This window comes from Temnothorax longispinosus, chromosome 2, assembly GCF_030848805.1.
Source record: "Temnothorax longispinosus isolate EJ_2023e chromosome 2, Tlon_JGU_v1, whole genome shotgun sequence".
Lineage (NCBI taxonomy): Eukaryota > Metazoa > Arthropoda > Insecta > Hymenoptera > Formicidae > Temnothorax > Temnothorax longispinosus.
Genome location: NC_092359.1, coordinates 13,296,292 through 13,319,851, shown reverse-complemented (window position 1 = coordinate 13,319,851; position 23,560 = coordinate 13,296,292).

The following is a 23,560-nucleotide window of genomic DNA, read 5'->3' as shown; positions in this document are numbered from 1 at the left end:
GTCACGGAAAATGATCCGTCGTTTCCACCGTTCTCGACCACAACGGCAAAAAGAGCCGCACGTGGAACAAGCAATTTATTGCAGGACGGGATCGCGACGTTTACTTTCAGTCATTAGTTATCACTCATGTTTCGCTTTATCTCCAAATCTACGAAGCGTCGACCCGTGAATTCGTCAGAGTCGATAAGAGAGAACGATAAGGCATGACAAGAGTCGTGCAAATGAGATATTCAAAGGCGTCGATCGCGAAACCGTAAATATTTCTTTTCACGTAGACTCAACCATTTTCACAGTTCTTCTACGATTCTTCATAAAAAAATCTGAAAAAATGAATCGAATTAAGCATAAAGAAGTGATCTTTATACGGAGAGGTTATATTTAAAGAATTTTCATTCCATATTCGAAATTTCGCGTTTGATACGCTCGCGCAGATACACCGACGACAATGTTACGTACGCGCGGAATATCTCTTTGTCTCTCTTCGATGAGAGATGGCGTCCGGCCGAGCGATCAAAGCTTTCCAGAGGCCTAACGAGCCTCGGATGACGTCGATCGCTTCTGTTTTCCGTCGTCGTCGCAAGCTTCGATGAGCAGCTTTTTCCATCCCGCTGTGGGCAGATCGCGCAAAAGCTCGGTTTTCCCTTTTCACGGTATAGGAAAGAGAGAGAAAGAGAGTCCTCCCTCTTCGGGTTCGGTCCACCGTGACACGGATAAAATTAGATCGACGACACTGCCGATCCTATCTATTCATCTTTCTCTCTCTCTCTCTTTCCACTTGTCATTTTTCTAGCCCTATCTTCCTCCTTTTTTTTACGCTATCAGGCAATTTGGCGAAGCGCGCGCGACGACTAAGGCTTTCGTGACATTTTTTTAATCAAACTTACGAAACTAAATTATGGTATCCTACATGTTGAAGGAAATTGAATATTTTCACACCGATCGATATTTCTTTCCTTTATACTGTCGTTCATTATGTCAGGATTGAATATCACAAATAAGGAAAGAAAAATCGCTCTGCGTATCAGTTTTACTCAATTCCGTAGGTACTTCTCTCGCAGGCGAATCGTGCGCTTTGAACTATCGAAATTAGAACCATTTATATTGATACAATGGAACAATATACATTTATGATAAAAACGCTACATCCTACGTCATGTGATCATTATGATTTATTATATTTAGGAATGGTGGTTATCAGAAAAAAGTCACGTAGTTTTGCGATGTATTCGTTTGTTACGCAATCTAATTTAAAACGAGATGAGAATCTGTTTGCTATTCTTAGAGGTACAAACTAATTCATAGTGACGTACTGCGTTTCTTAAGGACACTTTAACTTTAACTTGTAGCTATCTAAAGAGTTGTAGATATATACACGCGTCTCTAGCTCTGCCGTCTTTAGCTCTGCCAAGTAATTCGTTTAGATTTTCCCGTTTGGACGCTATATCTATCTTGGGTCCACACTCCACACGCGCGTCATTGTCGCGTCGTGGTGTCGGTGACGTTGTTGGAAACATAACTCCGTCCAAGAATACAATAAGCGGCCAGCATTGTGGAATGTAATTAAGCTAGCGTCGCTGATGGAAGACAGCTAATGTCAAATTACAAGGAGCGTTAATGGCCACCACTTTCTCTCCCTCTCTCCTCTCTCTCTCTCTCTCTCTCTCTCTCTCTCTCTCTCTTTCTCTGTCCCTCTCACTCACTCACTATCTTGCGCTTCCTCGTCGCTTGTCGCTCTTGTCAAACGATTTACCTGCCACCATTCAATCTTGCTATGACCTAGGCTTCGGCTGACTTATTACCTTATTGACGAATATATGGGTGCAGTATATTAAAGGAAGAGAAATTGAAGCCAAAGATGATTAAGTGCGTTAATTTGTTACTCGATGAAAATTCCCGTTGCGCCATTTTAACCAGCGATTATCCCGCAAGTCCGTTATTGAATTACAGAGCGTGTGGCGCGTGCTGTCAGAAGAGCGCGATCGATTTTTCGCTATCATACTGATGGTGGCGGGAAGTCCGCGTGCCGGTAAACTGCTCCGCGGTTCTAAATTATAGTAGTTTCGGGTCGAAAGTTCGGCCTGAACGCCGAGCCCCGTTCGCGGACAATGCGTTCTCGATGCTCACATATGAAGGTGTGTGGGAATCCACACGGCCGGTGAATTTCGCCGTACGCGCCGGCTATTGCCAAAGTTTTGAGATATAGGAATACTTGTTTTTACAAAAGCGAGGCGCAATCACGTTAAAAGCAAGAGCAAAATCCAGCGTCGTTTAAGCACGTCGGTCATGAATAATCTCAGATGGCACTGTGACTGTCTGAAAGTATATGACGTAGGGTAGACCGGGGACAAAAGTAACAAGGTACAGTTGTAACATCGTGAATATTTTTTAAACTATAAAAGGTACGTGTGTATGACCGCGAGGCGAGATCCGCTAGATAGAGCGGCATTTGTTCCTTAGTTCATTGCCGCCCCTCGCGGAACGTGCACGTGTGCAGGAGAAGAAGTTACTTTTTTCCTTCCTGAAGTAAGTTTTCTTACGTGCATAAAATATGAAATATTTTTCTTTCTTTATGCCGAAGGTATAAGGTTTTATTTTTATATGTTTTAGTGATTATTTATGTTGATGATTTGCATAATACGATTGACTTTCATCCAGATATTTATGTAAAAAATTTACTTCGAATCATAAAATATCATTAGGGGACAATTGTAACATCAATGCCTGAGAACAGTTGTAGCGTTACAATTGTCCCCGTTGCTCGGGGACAACTTCAACTTAACCTAACCCTTTAAATATATATGATTATAAATAATCTTTCAGTTGAGAAAACAGTATTATTTGTTTTTGTTTGCTATAATGTAAAAATACTGATATTGTCATGTAACAAATTATTTTATCATTAAAGTTGCATTTTTTATAGAAAATTCGTAAGATTGATTACATAAACTTACTAAATAACCATTATTTTGTTTATAGATGATGTGGTACAATCGTTCCCCTCTGCTGTTACAATTGTCCCGTGGGTTGGGACGGTTGTAACAGTATTCCTCATATTCTTTAAACAATAATAACTTTTTTCCTAGTTACATTACTGAATTCAGCACAAGAAAATTTTGTAGTCAAATAAATTCTACATCTAAAGGTACAGGTCTTTTTTAAGTAGATATTATATTTTAACTGTTATAAAATCTTAAACTCAAAATGTTACTTTTGTCCCCGGTCTACCCTATATCCTGTTACTTTAGTCTCGATTCTGAAAATCTAAACGATAGTTATTCACTACTAACGGATACATTTTAGATGTTATATTATTTCAGAATTGACGGTGAATATACAATGTTATAGATTAGCGTCTGAAAGTAATGTTAAATATTATAGTCAAATTTTCGCCGAGAGAGTCTTAGATCATTAATCTCAAATTTCCTACATTTTAACATTTTACTCATAAGATCAATTAGGATTAGACTTTAACGAAATCTCTAACGAATTATGGGTCTCATGAGAGATTCACTTCTTAATTCTAAAAATTCTTGATTCTCAATAAATTATAAATCGAGAGCTATTAATGCCACTTTCATTGGTAAAAACAGACTTTGGATATCACGAATAATAATGCTATATGCTCACGGTTCTGGGACGTTATATATTGCACTCCGTTATTCGGCACGTTGCTGCATCATACGGCATCAGTGCATTATCTCGTTTCCGCACCAAGTATGGTATAGTCGCGCGTAGAAGCGATTAGTTTTGCTACTTTATCGTTTAGAGAACCGCGTACAATGATGCGACGCGGACGGGGCGAAAGGTCGGCGATGCTAAACCCAAACCCTTTAGTAACTCGAGCTGTCGTTAGAACCATCTGCCATGATCCCACTTGCGCACCTCGTTTCCTTGGCGACAAGGCTTGTCGCCTATAAATGTAGCAAAACGGCCGAATATCAAACATAAGTATGGGTTACGTCTCGTCCTCTTCGCGTTTTGGTACCTATACTCGCTGACAGGTTTATCGATACTTAATAAACAAATAAACGTAGATTAAATTTAAAACGTGTTGCCTCGTTGATTTTATTCCGACTCGTTACCTCGTTAGATATTTATTTTGTTTTTTTAAGGCAAAATAACAAGTTGATGGAATAATCGATGCCATGTCGGTATTTTATTTAAATAAATAGGATTTAATTTGCGCTTAAAATATTTCAAAATATCAAAATTTATCTTCTGTCAAACTTAAATAATCAACATCTTCAGTTCGATCGGAAATGTAATTTACTGTCGCGCCGCGCTGATTGACACGCTCACTTTCGACAGGACAGATTTTTCTTCTCCAAGTTAGCCGTAAAGTATCTGTTACAATTTTACGGAAGCTTTCTGTTCTCGAATTGCCAGGATAAGGAAGAAGATTCAATTGGCGGGAAACAATTTGCAGGCGGACTCGATCGTGAGTCGTGACATATTCGTCCGATCGTCCCCTATGGGACCTCTCGAGTCTGACCCTCGTAATTGTGTCGAGCTTCCTTTCCTATCACCCACGCACATGGTGTGTGAGATTAATTTTCCGCTGCTCGTTGTAGTCTTTATGGGCCGACGAACACCTGCAAGCATTCTTAATCAGTCATCAAGGCCCGCTCTCACCTCGAATTCCGAAACAAATCTAGCAAATAACTTCTGTTCCGATTTGCCACTCATCGTTACGTCCACTTTCTTACGCTAAGGATAAGGTGATGATTAAAGTAATTAATGAAAGTCTTCTTTTCTTGAAAGAAAAAGAAAGAGAATCTTGTAAAAAAAAAATATATATATATATATATATATACAATGTTCAGTATATATGTCGCAACGACCGAACTCTAGACACATTTTATCGATGTAACCCGATATATATATAACGTGTTACTCGTTATATCAAGATAAATACCACGCTGGGAAGTATACCTATGTATTTTTACACAATGGGACAACACGATACTTTTTTGCTCTTCGCGTATCATAGAATTACATTTTCTTTGATTCCTCATCTTGATTGTACCTTATTTCGCTTGAGTATTGACCGACCATGTTTATTGCGGAAGACGAGAAGCTGGGAGCATCTGGAGACGAAATCGAACAAAAAGAAGGCCCAGAAAAGAGAGAGAACAGGAACGAGGAGAAGAAAGAACCTAAAATAACATACGAGGCTAGCGTTCAAATCCTCTGACACTGCGTGCCCCGACTGTCCCACATATGGTTTACACATATATATTTCCTTCTCGCCTTCGATCCTCCAGGGTATTACGAAGGGATCTCACCGGCTCCGATGCGCGAATCCTCGCGGAATCGTGAGTTACGGTCGCGCCAGCGTCGCCTAGGACGCCTCTACGCCGTTATTTCGCCGTTGACGTGTTTCTCCCGCGTCGGAATGGAAGCCGCGGGATACGCATTTCGGGGAAAAATAGCGTCACGAGACTCACACGGCGCTTCACACGTAAACCGCGCTCAGTGACATAACGTCAATATAAAGCGTAATGGTGCGGCAAAAGATGATAGAAACGGAAGGTAGGTGTGCTAAAACGCGAGGCAAGATCCGGCGAGATCGAGGAAACACAAGGAGGCGAACGCAGAGCGTAAACACGAAGAATGTCCGTTGTAAGTTGTAAGTCTCGCACGGAGCTCGCCAAAGTACCGAGGGTTTACTCCCCCCCCCTCTCTCTCTCTCTCTCTCTCTCAGCACTTTAGGGAGCCAAAATCAGGACGAACTTGTTTGACGTTAAGACCCAGGAGACGGGATACAATGTGTCAAGTAGTTGTTGCATACTTCTTGTTCTTGGACGGGTAGCGCTTACTTTGACGCAGCGCCAGCGCCAGCGCCGCAACGCGGAAAACACAGTGCATATAACGAATCACCTCGATAAAATGTACGCGCAGAATTGCTTCGTCACGATGTATAACGGATTTGGTATCGAGTGTCCTTTTTCATTTCCAGCGTTGCTCATGGCGAATAACGTGAAATCTTGCTCGATAAATTCCACACGATTTTCCGAGTTTACATCCTCCGCCTTCTCTCCGTGCATCTTGGGAACGTTCTATCCGTATATTCACTAACGTGAATATTATGCATCTCGATTGTTCTCGAGCGAAAGTTCGGGAAAGTTTTCACCGTTTACCGAAGGTACCCAGGTGTCTTTGGCCGCTACTCTCTATAAGCTATGGAAAATTGAGAATCACCAAGTTTCCGGCCGCTCGCTCTATCCTTTTTCCCCCTCCTTTAATTTATATTCATCCCTCCGCCCTCCGGTCGATGCGATGAAGAATCTCGAAGCAACCGTGCATTAACAAATCGCTATCGAGAAACATGGAGCGGGGATGGAAATAATTGTATTCTTGCGACAATGCGTGCGACATGCGATTTCATGCAAGAGAGATTAGCGAGCGAGATTAGCATAATCGACGCGTAATCAGCCTACGGACTCAATTCACACGCGAACTTGCGACAGCAGGTACTCACTGGCATCATCGATGTCAATTGAGCTTGTCACGTCGTGCATATGTTAAACGATATATTTTTCCTATATCTGCGATAGTATATCAGTGATAAATTAATTGAAAAATTATTATTTTGTTTTATATCGCAGTGAAAATATAATTGTAACAAGGCTGCAAAAGGCAACAGCGAGACAAAGTTACTGATCATACGAAACATCCAATTATTCGTGTTTGGACAAAGAATTGGCGCGGGTCGATATACCTCATAATTAATATAACAATTTATCGTGTGCGGCCGTATATATACATATATAAAGGACCTACGACTTACTTTCATAAAAATTCCAGAACCGTTGGGAAAATATGTAAAAAGTGAGGAAGCGGTTGGAAGGGAGTGGCGGGTATACCGACCCCATATTCCGGGAAAAATGTTATTAAAAGTACCAGGCGGCCACACACACACACATACGTGATTATAACGGTTCGCAAGATAACTTCGATTTTTGAAAAATATTCCAGCAGCTTCGCCGAGTTAAGTTTCGTCGTTTAAATTTACTTCTAATAAATTTATGCGTCCACGCTTTAACATACGCACATCTACGTTTTAGTATAATTCAATAAGTGCGATTAGGTCAGAATTTCCATTTCGAGCTATTTACCAATTTACCAGGGTGCTACCAGTGGACTGTACAAATTTCTATTCATGCACAATGCCGTATGTAATAACCACGATAGAATGTATTATTTAGTCCCTTTGTTATTACTCTGAATGTTTGTAATTATCGATAATTTTATCGGTTAGCCGTTCGATAAATCAGTAAAATAAACCCAATTAAGAATTTAATGAATTTAATCGACTGTACTGGCAATGATTATAATCGTGGCAACGATTATAATCGTCGTGACAAATTGTCACCGCGTTTCGACCAAGGATTCTGGTCATTCTAAAATTGATGTAATTTTAGATGCTTATAATATAAGCATCTTAATTAAATAATTAAATTTATTGCGAAAAATATTACCTCATCCAGGGTTCGAACCTGGAACCTCTCTCATTCCGTGACGGGTATCGTACCAATTCGACCACTGAGACATGTGCATATGGTAATATTTATCGCAATAACATGTATTAAGATGACAAACAATAATAAGATGGAAAACACTTACTTTCAGTCAAAGGTGTATATTCAAACCGAATAAGTAACATTTACTTCGCCAGTCAATAATTAACCCAATTAAGAATTTAATCGATAATAATCGTCAATAATTGGGTTAATTATTGACTGGCGAAGTAAATGTTACTTATTCGGTTTGAATATACACCTTTGACTGAAAATAGGTGTTTTCCAACTTATAAATTTTATTGTTTGTCATCTTAATACATGTTATTGAGATAAATATTACCACATGCTTCAGTGGTCGAATTGGTACGACACCTGTCACAGAATGAGGGAGGTTCCAGGTTCAAACTCTGGCTGAGGTAATATTTTTCACAATAAATTTAATTATTTAATTAAGAAGCTTATATTATAAGCATCTAAAATTACATTAATTTTAGAATGACCAGAATCCTTGGTCGAAACGCAGTGACAATTTGTCACGACGATTATAATCGTCGCCACGATTATAATCATTGCCAGGACTGTCGATTAAATTCTTAAAACAAAGTTCATATTTTACTACAATGGAAAAAAAAGAAAACCATCAAAAGAGATCATAATTGCGCAGCATATCTGGAGTTTCGCGCTTTTTTTTACAGTCCAACTGTCAGCGATAAAAGGGTGAAGGCATAAACGGGTAAAGTCGCTGCCTAAAGCTTACGACTCGGTAGAAAGTTCGCAGGCCAGTAGAATAAATTCGTCGGACGCAGACATTTTTATAGCGTGTCGTAAATATTCCGCGATGCGTGTTAGTCACGCACTATCGCGCAATACCGGAAAAATTTCAGATAAATTGCTATAAAGAGAATACGATTTCGATAACAAGCGATAGTCGACATTGTCTCCGGTTTATGGTAATTATGCTGATAATATCGCAACGAGATTGATATCGATGATCTCGTTATCTAACGAGCGTGATGAATAATTAATTGCGCTTGATGAATCTGTCACTCTCTCGACCGCTTTGACGAGCACGCAAAATTGCGGTATGTAATGTAAACGTTACGATAGACATCAATTTTCTGGCGTACTATGTTTATTTTGGCGCCGCTACTTCGAGATACATTACAAACGATCGTGCGTACGATCTGTTTGCGAAGTTTATCGCCGCCCTTTTCGCATTCGACGTCCACTCGACGACAGAAAAAGTAACACAGAAGGAGAATTTATATGAAGCGCGCGCGCGAACTCTTTACCTCTCTTCACTTCTCGTCTTTTTCATCGAGTACTCTCGCAGACTCTCGCTCTGTTCTCGTCACCCGATTTATCTTGAGTCTTGAGACGAAAGTGTCCTCTGAATTCTGTTATATTCTGACTGAACATTGATTAAAGAATGTACCTAGTCTTTTCAAAAAGATCATATCTTCGAAAGGGAATTTTGTATAAGAGATATTATTTTTTCTATAATGAGCCGAAGGAAAAACATGTGATTATTTATTTCACAAGTCTAAGAAAGTTACTATTTTTTCGCAAGAAATGAATATTTTTTTCCCGAGATTAATACGAGTGTTTTATATGACTATAGGAAAATAGTAAAAAGTAAAAATACAGCTTTTTCAATATAACAAATTTTGTAGAAATAGATTTTAATACTATTTATTGCTATCATATTGAAAATGTGTTTAATTTTGTGATTAATAAAATAATGCAAATGTAATTAATACAATAATTGAAACAAATAAATATAACTTTGTGATCGACTTGTCGTAAAGCATTAATAGTCGCTATTTTATGTCACATTTCTTTCTAACTTGTAAGTTGCGTTTCTACTTACAATTAGCGAAATTTTTGGAATAAATGAAGAAGTAAATCTCAATCGCGGCGCGTATTCGGCGAACGTTTCGCTCTTTCCCCTGTTCTTCTTACTTTCCGCAGGTGGTTCTACCACTTTATCCTCGAGTTTGGTAAATCCGTCATACAATAGGCTTCGCCGTTTAATCCGGCTCGCGACTAATCCAGTTGGGAAACTTGTCTCGATGCAACTTCGTCTTCCTGCTTCCTACGAGACCGGATAACCAGTTATGTCGCGAGCGAAAACATATTCCGCGTATAGATGAAAAACTTTCTTTACGTCGAGCTCTTTGCGAGAAACTGAAATACTCGCTGCAAGAAGAATGGAAGCCTTTCTTTCTTCAGCTTTATCCTCTTTAAATCTCAGATAGATATGTTTTGGTGATTAAATATAGAAATAGGATTAAACGCGCGAACTTACGAATAAGAAGTCGATACGTTGGTTGAAGTCATTTATAATTTTTTCCTCAAAATATTTTTCAAAGTCGCATGATTCAAAGTCGATATGACAAGCTGACTCACACCGTCCGACAGGCTTACTCACCGCTGAAGAACACGCGTTGAAGAACTCTTCAGTTTCAAATAAGTAATGCTATAGCAGTAAAAACGCTGAGCTATGGGTTCCGTAGGTATCATATGCATTAGGGGAGACGCAAAGTGCTTAAATCTCGAAGAGTTCCATTGTTTCACGCGACTCTTTCTCTTTGATTTCCTTCAAAATCTATCATCGGCCATATCTTACGTGTAAAATTTAATCAATCTCGAAGGGTCTATAACGTGCGTAAAAAAAATTCATCAACGTGATGGATTTGATCACCGTGTGTGTTAAAGGGAAAAAAGATATTCAGCTCGAAACTGATTCCGCAATAAAAATCCTCGCGATACCGCTATAAAATTATTAAATACCTGAAATTGGTTCAAACGTAAAACGTTTAGTCGTATTTTAGCACGGTTTAAAGTCAATGAGCCATCTGATATCATTAGTTGTTCGCACCGGAAGATCGCACAAATTATCTCTTCCTTCGAAGATGAGGACCGAGGGAAACGCGGATCGTCGTAATGAACGACTAAATAAATACCGTCGTTATCTCGATTATCGATTGCCGCGGCCGCATTGCACCGTAAATCGAAATATGATGTGGCCCGCACAAAGGGGGAGTGCGAAAACGAAGAAAAGACGCGTATCTTTCCGCGTGAGCACGCACGGGAAAATGCGAATCTCCGCTTAGCTTCCGTCTGCGTCCCTGCGTACCGGCGCAGGGGTACGCCCGTCGCCGTTAGACTACTTAGTCTAACGAGAATATAATCGATGATATACTACCTCGCGGCTTAATCACGCGAAGAGATAAAACCCCTCTCTCTCTCCCCCCGCCCTCGTCCCCCTTGTCGGCCCTTTATCTCCCGCCGGGAGGAGCGAGCGCGCGGGGCTAAATCTAATTCCCGGCCGTGTCATCCCCGTCTCTCGTCCTTTCTTACTCCCGTAGCCGGAACGCCGCTCATTATACTCGAGGAGACAGGAAGATTTTATTACGTCATCCACAAAGACTCTTTACACGGTACTTTTTTCCTTTCGGCCGGTCGGGCCCTCGACCGGAGCGTCGTATTTCACCGCGACATGTTGAAGGAAGAAGGAAAATGGAAAAGGAAAAAAGGAGAAGCGAACGTCGCAATGGCGTAATTTCGCGGAAATTGCTACGTTAGAATCGCGAAGCCAAATTAGCGCGCTGCATCTTGAGACAGTTAGCTCGAATACGGCCCACTCGATGCTTTACATTTTTTAGCTCTCCAGATGAAAATAACCATTTCCATTATGGATAATTTTTTGAGTACTTATACCTTATATATACAAGTACTTGAGGAATGGGGTGACGCATGGCTCCATGCTAGCGCGGAAGATTAACAACTGAAGGATCCTGGGTTCGATCCCGACCCGGCCTTTATCCTCACATTTTCTTCGTTTGAAGCACTGATTGTGAAATATAGAAATGTGCCATTTTCCGATATAGGTATCGCTAGCACCACAAGCAGGTACTTGAGGAAACGTCATGCTGATACGATTCCACTAATATTTTTGTTGAAAGACAGACAATTTTCAAAGTTTAGTTGGGCTATACTAGAAAGAACACCGTGTTTATTAGCACCCGCTTTCAGCAAAACTCAATTTTCAATCAAAGTATCGTAGAAAATCGCATTTCCCAGTTTTCGCTGTGTCTGAAATCTAATGTGTCGCATGTGTTGCATGCCGTAAAATTTTATGCTCGTAAAAGAACATCGCGCAAGTACGTAAATTCTGGCAGTACACAACAAAACAGTCAATTTTTACGAGCAGTTTCACGAAGCTTTTCGGTAGCAAGACGATCCGGCCTTCCTTCCCCTTTTCCTTTTTCTTTTCATCATCTTCTCGCGCTCTTCCTCTATTTCTCGTCGTTCGTAAAGATCGGTTAGCTATTCCGACGCAACCGATCTCTGTTTGCACTTCGTGAGCTTCCACGGGAATGGTCTCGGTTTTAACACTCTCGCTGTAGATTAGGCACGGTTTCGCCTCCTCCCTTTCTCCCCCTCCCTCCCTCCTCTCTCTCTCTCTCTCTCTCTCCAACATTTTTGAATTTACTCGACTAGTATAGAATTTTCGGTGGCTTTTACTCGTCGCGTCGAATAAACGAGCTCACTCGCACAAGACCCTTTATTAAATTAACAAACGAAGTACCGTAGAATTATTCATCGCGGTTTCTTTTTCCATTGGAGAATATTCAAAATTTCATACTAAATATTGCTTTTCATTTTTTTACAGTAACACATTTTCCTGTACAGATATAATTGACAGAATTTATTTTAGAAAAAACTTTATTCTAAAAATGTAAAAAATGTTTCGCTCTAGTAACTTTTTTTTTATGTAGTTGAGCTTTTTATATAAACTCACGTTTATGTATAAAGGGGATTCTATTACAGCTATTAAGGTGATTGGGCCATGTACCATATGAGTCAATATAAGGCCTAAAATTTATTTTAAGAAAAACCATTTTTATGGATATATTCTAGACACTTGTATAATTACTGATTTTATAATGTAACTTTTCATTCGATTACGTATCAATTTATCTACTGATAAATGTAAACAGTTCAAGATTTGACTTCAGTTGACATTCGTACAAGAGAAATGTCGCGACATTGCATCTCTTCGCTGTAGGCAGCTATCATGCCAGTGCCATGTGTTTGAGTGAGGTTATGTATTGTGTTTATGTTGAAAAATAATGGAAGGTAACAAACAATTTCGATAACGGGAGATTTGCTTGCAAAAGAATAGTGCTGTGGAAAGAAAACACTACACGGTGCGGCGTTGCCACATGTCCACGTCGCGTACAGCTGATCGAAAGGCCGACAAAAAACGCGACGATTCATCAACTTTTGATTGAATTTTTGGCCTTATTACACGTCAACGTCGTTTTGTCTTATACTTAACAAGTGCTAGAAGAATCAAATAATGTTATTTTCAGTTTTTTGAACTTGTTTCTTTACAGACAGTGAGTGAACTTCTCGAAAAATGTATGTTTCCGGTACAATTTCCCATAAAACCTATGTTAAAAATGCCAACTTTGAGATTTAATATCTCAAAAACTAGACGTCAGATCTTCTCAAAATTGCAAATTTAAGCGTATTTAGGTCTTTTTTATAACATATATTTAATTCGGATTTTTTTCTTTGACATGCTCTGATGGCCCAATCACCTTAATATAGAAACAATAATGGAATAGAGTGATACTTGGAATGGAACGTTTTTATGAAGTCGAATTAATGTTATCGAATACATTTTTAGTATTGCCTAAAAAATATAGATTTTTTTCGAACTGGGAATGTTCTCCGAAACATATAACTGGTTTAATTACCTATTTGAAAGAGGAATCGATGGGTGACTGTTTGTACGGCACGGCCAAAAATTTTCCCACGCAAGTTTATTCGCGATACACTGTTAATTGATTCTTATTCCGTAATGAAGTATCGTTTCGATTGTTGGACCACCTAAATGTGATTCACGAGCGATATGTGCGCGCGTTGTCGTACGTTTCGCACAACGGCGAACGCCATTTGCATACTGCTGCAGCTTTGTGAGAGAACGTACGTCGGTGTGTCGGGGCGAAGCTTGTGGAGCTTGCAGGGCTCGCTGGGCTCGTAGGGCCGCAGGCGGCTAAAAGGGGCAAATACAATGTTCTCGAATACCTACCGAAAATCACTCGCGTTACAAAGCTATCGTGCGGACGCGGAATATTTGTTTCTAGCAAAGTTCCAAATCCGAATACCGACCCGGTCGGACTTACAGCTCTTCACCCGAAAAAAAAACAAAAAAAAAAAAAAAAGAAAATAGGTAGGATGGTTCTAATGTGTTCATGAATCTCGTCGCGGTGGACACCGAAACGCATCTCGCTAACGCAATGCGCGCGACGCAAATTTCACAATTTCGTTCGTAATTCCACGTGAAATTCCACGATGATTCTCATCCCGCAACGAAGAATTTAATAATGAAGTCCGTAACCGAGTGAAAACATTTACATTTGCAATAAACACGTGTAACGACCTGTTTTATAAAGCTTTGTTCGGAGCAGAACGACGTTAAGCGTAAGTCGATTATAACAGAATCGAAAAATATTTGTTGGCTCGCGAATGTGAGCAAGCGGGCGAGCGTCAAGCGTATCGAAAATCGAAGTCTCTCCGCTACGTACGAGAGTACAACCATCTACCTTGATGCAGCTATTCCGACCGACCGGCCGATTCGATCTGCCCGATAAATTCAGCCTTCTGGCAACAATGAGCCACGCGGCCGGGAAAGGCGACGATAATTTTCGTGTCGTCCATTAAATCGTCCTGGTCATCCGGCTCAATCAACCGTGCGAGAAAGCCGTCAAGCTCAGACGTGCCTTTTTGCTCCTTTTTTCCTCTTTTTTTCTTTTGTCACCGCCGTTTCACCCGTCTACGGATATTGGACACAGGGTCAAAGGTGGTCGTTACGACGCTGCGGCATGAAATATTGTAAGTAAGGGAAGCGAGAGAGGAGAGAAAGAGACCGATAATATATATATCTTGATCTCTTTTGATATATATTTAATATATATATATATATAATATATATATATATATATATATATATACATATATATATATATATATATATATCACTGGTCAATTTGCGATTGACTTCGCGAATCACCAGATATTACGAACAAAAATAATATCTTTACCATATCCCTCGAGGCAACGATTCGAGACATGGCAATAGTAGTGGATTAAGGTTAGAACCTGTTTAGAGATCGGTATGAATTTTAGTGCTTTCAACGCGCGCTGAATTTTTTACGAATAACATATATGGTCGTATGGAGCGAGAGTCCCTTTCATTTTGCATGCACGATTCTTTGAAAAATGCAACGAAAGTATTCTCTTATCTAGAACAGAGTGCAATCCGCCTGACAGGCGAATATAAATTACGGGTATTCAGACAAATTAGATCGTATCGAAATGATACTTTCTTCCTCGAATGTAGCGTTTTATGTGGGATATCAAACGAATTTTAACGGGTACAATGATCGAGACGAGAATAAAATTTGTTCCGTACCGTTACGAGGACCGTTACGGGAAAGTAAGCTTCGAGCAAAAATAGAAATTGTACGAACATGTTTCTTTTGAAGCTCTTACACGAAAAGTTAGGTGTAATATTAATCAATACCTATTCTATTGCATATTGGAAGATAAGTTTGCGCTTATAATATAGATAAATAAGTAAAAAAAAAAGAGAATTGCATCTCATCAGCCTCACCTATTGTGTACTATACGCTCGAATTCTTTATCTAAGTTAAAAAATTGCGCATTAATTGTATTATCTTCTGATGTAGCAAAAATCGTAAATTCGAGGCAGTAGATAATACTACGAAACGAGAGAATTATAATTGCAAAAATTATTCTACATATAAAACGCGGACAGATAAATGAACGTTTTAATTGTCTCAATGCGAAAAATGCCTTATATAAATGGATATTCGTATTCTCCCAGTAGTTCATTTCGTGCAACTTTCGCTGCTGATTACCGTGGAATTAAATATATATCGAGAGGAGCACTAAACGGTGGCGTATATACGGTGGCCCGGATATGCACTCGCATCTAGATCCAATTCCATCCCGACGGAATTTCACGTAGCCGCAGGTGCTCGTTTTTCCATGGTGGGAGGCCGCAACTTATATTAACCTCAGCGGAACCAGACCCTTTGCCACAGAGTGGAAGGGGTTTCTAGCTTTTCGCTAGATTAATTTCGGTAGCCGGCTGATATAAATCTCCCAATATCTACTAGGAAAACCGAGTGTTACGCAAAGACTAGTCAGTGAAACCAGTCGAAGGCACTAGGCACCATCGGACCATCGCTTTGGCCAGTTGCCAAACACGTCATCTGAGTGTCTATCGATTAAAAATTCCACATAGTTACGCAAAAAAAGCATGCGAAAAAGGTTTCCTCGTTGACGCAATCGCTCGCGTTAAACGCCCTTCTGCGAATCGAGTCGCTTTAAACCGATTAAGAGTTCGAATTATATATGCAAATACAAAATCGTTGAATTCATATCCGAAGTACATTTAAGAGTCAACGTAATATCGAGACGCGTACTCAACGGTTATTCCGCCTGAGATAGACGGCTTTATCCGACCGGGACCGATTTTCCTGTCGTCCTAATAATGTTCGTGAAATCGAGCGAGAATTCCCGTTGTTCTCCTCTCTTCTTTCGCCAGTTTCGCTGGAACTCTCCGTCGCGACGTTTTTTCCGGCGCGATGATTTTTCGTGGTAGGTGAATTACACGCCTGTCGGACGCAGCGCGCTATGCTTCGCCACACGACGCCGATGGAGAGGTCTCGTTGGAACTTGCAACGGGGCGAGTCGTGACGAACCGCAAAAAGAAGCAGGACGAAACGTAGCGGTGCGGCGCGACGGTTTATCGCTTAACGTGGCATTAACGAAATCGAGCGTGACGCGTGTCGCGATAATTGCATCACGACAAAACGTCTGTTATCAGTGTGCGCAAAAATTTCTGACATTTTATACATTGTTTTGTTCACTCGATACCATCGTATTCTCTTTCAATGATTAAAAAGTAGATTAGATTATTTATTTCGCGACGAGTCGTGAACGTAACGTTTTCAGATATGCAGAATGACAATCGAGAAATTAAATAGCTATTATTTTGTAGCAAGTATGAAATAAATTTTAATAAATTAAACATTATTCACTGGAGAAAAATCTGTCGTTAGCACAAAATGCCAAAACTCATGTGAATATAGAATCTTTTGTGCTCTGAGCACTGAGCACAAAGCACTGCTTTTCTATGTGAATATATATCTTTTACTAATTGTAAGCAGATTCGAGATGACGCTCGTGTATGCGATTTCGAGATGTGACGCTTGTCGTTGGAGAAAGGCGAAGATATAGATATAGATTTTGGATTCTCGCGTTTACGTTGGAAGGCGAAATGGAACGGGTACTTGCATCGCGAGATTAAAGACGTCAGTCTGGAAGAGACAATCTTTTAAAACAACCGCGCGTCGCGTGTAATTTGCGAGAGGAGCTCGGACGTGCCCATCGCTGCCGCGTTCTGCAAGTTGTTCACAATCGGATTGAAATGCTCGGCACGCAGCTCCGCTCCGACAAAGTCCGTCGCGTGGAAGGAACTGAAGGAAGGGAAGGTCCCGCCCGACTCTCGCGTCGCGATGCCACGCGAAAGCAATTTTTATATTAAAGCTGCAGCCATTATAGACGAACGCGTTGCATCACAAAAAAAATCTTACCTATCTAGTCGATGATATCCACTTCTCTGCCTTGTACATATGTATACAACGTTCCGAAGTTTTCATGTTTCAACTATAAATTCATCGATCAATCTTTTTCTTTAACCCTTTTCGGTCACACTTCCCGAGAATCCCGTACCGGTCACACTGGGTGAAATACACCCCCATCGTGTTTGCACGTGTATAAAAAATTGTAGGTGACCTTAAGGAAAAAAAAATATCCTGTCGTAGTTTAAGTCTTTCTTACAAAGACTGTATAGGTTTGATTTGCAAAAAATTAATTTAACATATGTAAAAAAATTGTTGAAAAAAAAGTCGGAAAAGTGACTTTTCACAAAAACTAATGTAACTTTTTCAATTTTTAAGATATTTTAATTTTTCAAACGGTTTTTTCATCCTCAGATGACGCACTTTTCACTCATTATTGCAGTTTATGCGGCCGTTCCAAAAAGTATGTTGATTTTGAGGTATGAAGGTGCGATTTTTTGCAGAAAAAAAATGCCGAGAGAGAACTAATGGGCCAAAAAATATACCACCGACGGGAATCGATACTTGAAGGTCCCAACTACCTGTAGATAGCGGCACAAGGCCCAATTCCATTGGTTTACTGGGTCGTTTTCGAAGTCAAAAAAACGCTGGGGTGTAGACCCCATAGTGTGACCGTTAAGGGTTAAAAATTTTTCTTTCCTTTTCAGCGAAGATTTCTCTTATAGCGCCTTTTGCGAATTAATATATATTTTTCTTATTAATTTTATTAATTAAAAAATATTTTTTTATATTTTTTAATGAGGAAAGAGCGGTGGATGCGGACACGAGTTCGGAAAGGGCTTTTGAATAGCGTAAAGTCTCTCGGGTTGCTTCGCACGTTTCGTTTTCTCTTTCCTTCGCCTCACAGCCGAGCCGGCGGCATACGTGCGAGACGGAGTGCAGTTTATGGCCCCGTGCCTCACGTAGATGCATATTTATTACCGCATTAGTAGCAGGCGACGCGTAGGGGAGCGCATCATACAGACACGCGTATACACATCCCCGGCGAAGACTGCCGGGCTAGGATTCTGTTGGTTTACCAAGAAGGCTTCTGTATTTTCCTACCGCAAAATATCCCGCCTCAAGGATTTAGTCGTCCCGTTTTCACATTACCGGAAACGACCAAAACCCGTAGGCGGAATTTTCTCTCTTCTCATTTTTTCCATGTTTGTTGTTCTTTTTCTCCTCTGTGTGTAATAGAAGTGAAAGAAGCGGTGATTATTCAACGTCTTCATTTTTATATATATGTAATTTCTAAAGTACACTAAACATAAACTATATATCAGAAACTTCTGCTCTGTCGATACATGATGTTATCAAATTCTGTCTATAGCTATCAAAATCTGAAAAAATTGATAGCTATTCAAAATGAGAACCACGGAATAAACTTATAATTTTATTTATAATTATAAAATATTTTATTTTATAAATTTTATAAACAAAATATTTTAAACGAAAAAAATTGTAATATAATCGCTTTAACGTTATTCCTGAAAATATAATTCAATTGCACTCTAAAAATACCAGATGAGAACATCATTAATATTTACATTTTTCATACAAGTTTATCGAATATGAGTGCGAATTATATATAAATATAATAAAACAAAAATTTTGTATTCCCACATAAAAGTACATTACAACGTTCGTCTGTTAAGCTTCAGAGAACATGTTATCCTTTTGTAAGCTACGCACGACAGTCAAAACATGTTTTCCATTCCGACCTCGATTCTACTTTCATTCTTTACGTAACTTATCGCACAAGAGCCGCGACGCAGTTTCCCGAACGAAACGAAATGATTTTCAGGCGGCATTCTCGCGGGCGCGGGCAGCGACGCGCAAAATGACGCACGAGCGCGCGTCGATTATACTTACCTGACGCGAGGACGAATAATATGAGGAAGGGCAAAAGGACCATTGAGCGCAAGTACATTATTCCGTAATGGTGAAACGATTAGTCAGATCACCCTCCGGACCCTACCCAGTGCTGACAGTTGCACGCGCAACCTGCACATGATTAATAATCACGCGTCGGCCATCGTTATCGGCGCGCGACCGTTATCGCTATCTTCCGCTTATCTGCTCCCGCACTTTGACGCGCCATTTTCGGAAATTAATCCATTCGGTGGTAGAGAGAAAAGTACGGTTCTGTACTCGCCTGAGAATCTATTCGAGTCACGTACACCTCCGTCATTGAAAGTTAGACAGTCAAAAGTCCGGCTCCGGCACATCTAGCCCGCGGAACGAGGAATTAAGATTTTCTATCTGTCGGTCCCTTAACACGTGAAATTAAATCAACCGCCGCGATTCGGCGTTCTGTACGCGAATTTTGACCATCAGCCACCGTAAGACCCATTTTGTCGCGCAGCGTGGGACACGTATTGATCCAGAAATATGGCCAATAAGAATAAAGAAATGTAGATAAAAGACTTCTTATTGATCAAATAAAATAGAATTAGAAAATGCACCAGACATTTGCTCTTCTATTTTTCTTTTATCGGTAAACCACTTCAAAGCTGTATCAGTTGATCCCACACTTTTCCGAGGGAAAACTCGCGTCTTCCGACAGTTGATTAAACCTCGACGTAAAACGTTGCGAATCGTGGCAAACTGATTGTACTTTAATACGGTGACACGCGATGCACACGCCGTGATGAATATCACCGCGGCGGCGACGGCATGTGCAGCACATTTTTCGAGACAAAGAGACGACGGAGAGGTGGAAGAGTGGCGGGGTTAGGCGGGGCGAGACGAGACCAGGGCAAGGGATGAATTATTCGTTGTCTCTTGCACTCTGCACCCTCGGACACTGACGCCACGTTATCCTGTCTACCGTGTCGACCCTCTGCCGCTGACAGTGTCATCCATAATGTCCGTAGCGAGCGCGAGTGACATTTGCACCCCAGCGCTCTTTCCGCGGGAGAATTTTTACCGCGCCTTTCCGGGAATACTTTTTACGAGTTCTTCCGTCGGGCAACGTAAAAATACGTTAACTCTTTCGCGTGAAGATAACGAGTGAGCAGGGAGTTGAGATGCGTCCGATTGCAAAAAAAATCAGTCTGGATTATTAAATGCGTCCGTCTGCGTTGGAATCCATCTTTTTCTCGATTGTTGCCTCACTTAAGAGACACACACAGCAGGAAAAGAAAATTAATCAAAGTTCATTCCAATTAAGCGATGATGTTGGCATAAGTCGTCCGAGCGGACGACGAGAGCAGCGTTTATGTACAGAGCTTTTTCCAATATTTCCTCCCCTCCCTCTTTCCCAGAAACTTTCGCAGTTACTGGCCGATATATCCCGAAGTCGATATTATCCTACCATATAAAATATCGCCAACGCGGATTTCGACGAAAATACAGCTTCATCGTTCGTGCGCGTGGGTATCACGCGGGCGTATGGGTATGCGCGTTCACCAAATATCTAAGCACGGCGGCAGCGCTAATTAATTGGCTCGTAAATTAACGCGGCAACAATACGCGGGCGCGGGTAGGCTCCCTGTGCCGCCAGCCACCGTCGAATCACGGAATTACCGGCACGCGTTGCGAACGTAAGAATATGCGTGATGTATGCGGTATTCCGACCGACCGCCCTCTCGGTCTATTCTCGCGTACAACGCGCCACCCCCGTCCGCCCTTCGCATCGCCGCTGCTTTCCCGCATCTTCGCAAGGATTTTAACACCATCGACCGAGGGGCTGCTTTGTGTAATATGACAATTCGACGCCTAAGCTTACGCTTTATCAATGACAGATTGACCCTTGAAGCAACGTAAGACAGATTTGGAAGAAGGAAAGAGAAAGAGAGAGAATCGTCTATAAAGTCCGTTGTTCGCGATTTTGTAAAAATACGCTAGGCATTCTTAACGCGACGAGCATCGGAGTGTCACATAGAAGGCAGGTACATCGTATCGCGCATAAAAGCAGGTCGCGAAGGGTCACAAATTGAGTGCACCTGTTGCAACAACGCGGCAACTTATGTACACGCCTCGTAGGTACTTCACACGGCCGTCAAGTCGAGGAAGTGCTCACCTTTATTGTGCCCCATCGTGCTCGAAGAGAAGTCCAGAATTTTGCAATCTTTTATAAAAATTACGTCGCGCGTCGAGCGTTGTACGCGCCATTTCCGCGAACGCACGCAAGTTGCACAATCGATTGTACGGAACATTGATTGCCTCTATTATCTAATAATAGAAATAAAACATTTTCCAAAACTTTCCATGATAAAGCTGAAAATGTTTTCATACATGCAAGTTTAAATAAATTTTTTCGATTTTTTTTAAATTTAATTAATTATAAAACTAGTTTTAATATAATTATTTTGGCAATTTTAATATTTATTTTTGAAAAACTTTTTAATAAAAATTTTTCATTTTTTAGTTAGAGAAGCTTGCTAGGTTCCTTTATTTACAGTTTACACCTGAAAACGATAAAATACAATAAAATACCAAATAAAATTGCATTGACGCAATATTATGAAAAATTAAAGAACGTTAGGTTTTGCTCTCATATTCCCCACTTGTGGTGAGAGGTTCGCATTTTGAAAATTTTATTAAAACATAATGATCGGCGTACAGGAAGCAGAGGAAGAGATCGATCATGCAACAATAGCGTCTAACCGAGACGAGAAGGTACAGCAAGTGTCCGTGGAGTATCCGGCGTGTCGTATTTCCGTGCATCGATCCGTGTCCTCCCCCCCGTCGTTCATCGACACCGACATTGTGACGACCTGCGGTTTTTTGTCGCGGTGATCGTTAAGTGCGTAACAGCCATCGCGCAATAGATAAGCCTTTTAACACTTCACGGGACTCGGCACTGTATAATGCCGCGTGTACGCGCGATTCGTCCGATTCGTCGTCGCGCGGCTCCGCTCCGCGTTGTGTGTTATTGAGTGGAAGACTGATAACGGCGGCAGAGAGAAGCCGCCCTCGACGTAACATCGTGGCTGCAACGACGAAATGCAACCGCGATAACAGTGTAATCGAGAGCGGACATAGCGCGCAGGGATGTTATTGACGTGATCGACGTTGCGTGAGCGGCAACGCACTCGGGGAGCGAAGGGAAGCGGGACGAATATTTTCTCTCGGCGATACGTTTCTCGCCTACAATTTTATCCCAACATTTTTAATCGCCACGGCGATCCTGCACAAGTTGTAGCTGATGCGTTTTCGTTCAAACTGTATACGATCGAATTCGTTTACGATCAAGGGCTTCACTTTTCGCTCGATCCCCTATGCGAGAACGATGAATCGAATACGAATGCGAGTTGGAGAGAAATACATTCTTTTAAACTGAATCAGTGAAGATTGCATTGACAAAATAAAGATTAGTATTTCACTTATCTTCAATGTAAACGCTCACACTTTGTTCTTCCATCTTATATCTCACTAATTATAATAAGTAGAAATAAAATGTAAAACTAGTAACAGTTGTACATTCGTAAGATATAACTTGAAAAGTTTCCTAAATTAAAAAAATTTTTTTTTACAGAAACCTTTATATCTATCGAATGAAATTCATATAACTATTTAATTCAAAATCATATTACATTTTTCTTTACTCTTAAGCTTACTGTTCACAGTCAGTAGTCTAATATTGATTAAAATAGTAATCTTACTAATTAATGAGATTTTACTGTAAAATTATACATATTTGTAAAATATAGCTTTCGAAAACTTTTTATATTTTGGACCGATATTTTTTGAGGAAAATTCTTCATATATTGTAGAATAAAGCTGACATAACTCAAATTCAGAGGCATATGTCATGTTTTTTTACTCTTGAGTTTTCTGTTAATCCAGCAATTATAATATTACTGGATTTGAACAGTCTACTACTAACTGATTCTTTTCGGAGAGATCTCACTAAATGCAGCGCTATATTTTAATTGCTACTATACTTTTCGCTCTGCTTTTAAACAATAATATAATAAAATCGTTTGTTTAACCTTTTGTCTGTCTAAAGAATTTTATATGTTTTACCATGTACCTCTACGCCACAGTAGAATTTTTATTATCATAAGCATATATACGGAAAGAACGGTTTTGCTGAAGTATCTAAAAATTTAGCTAGATTTTGTTGCACCATCAAAATAATTATAGTAGATCGCTGAAGTATGATGATAATACTGTAAAGAATGTTGACATTTTAGCAATCAGTTTGAATGTTCTACATAATTATTTTTATGGTGCAAAATTATCTTCAGATCTGTATCTAGCTAAACTTTTAGATACTTCAGCAAAATCGTTCTTTCCGTATAGTGACAAAATATAGTATAATATGATTAAATAAGACTATATTCTTATGTGTTGAAT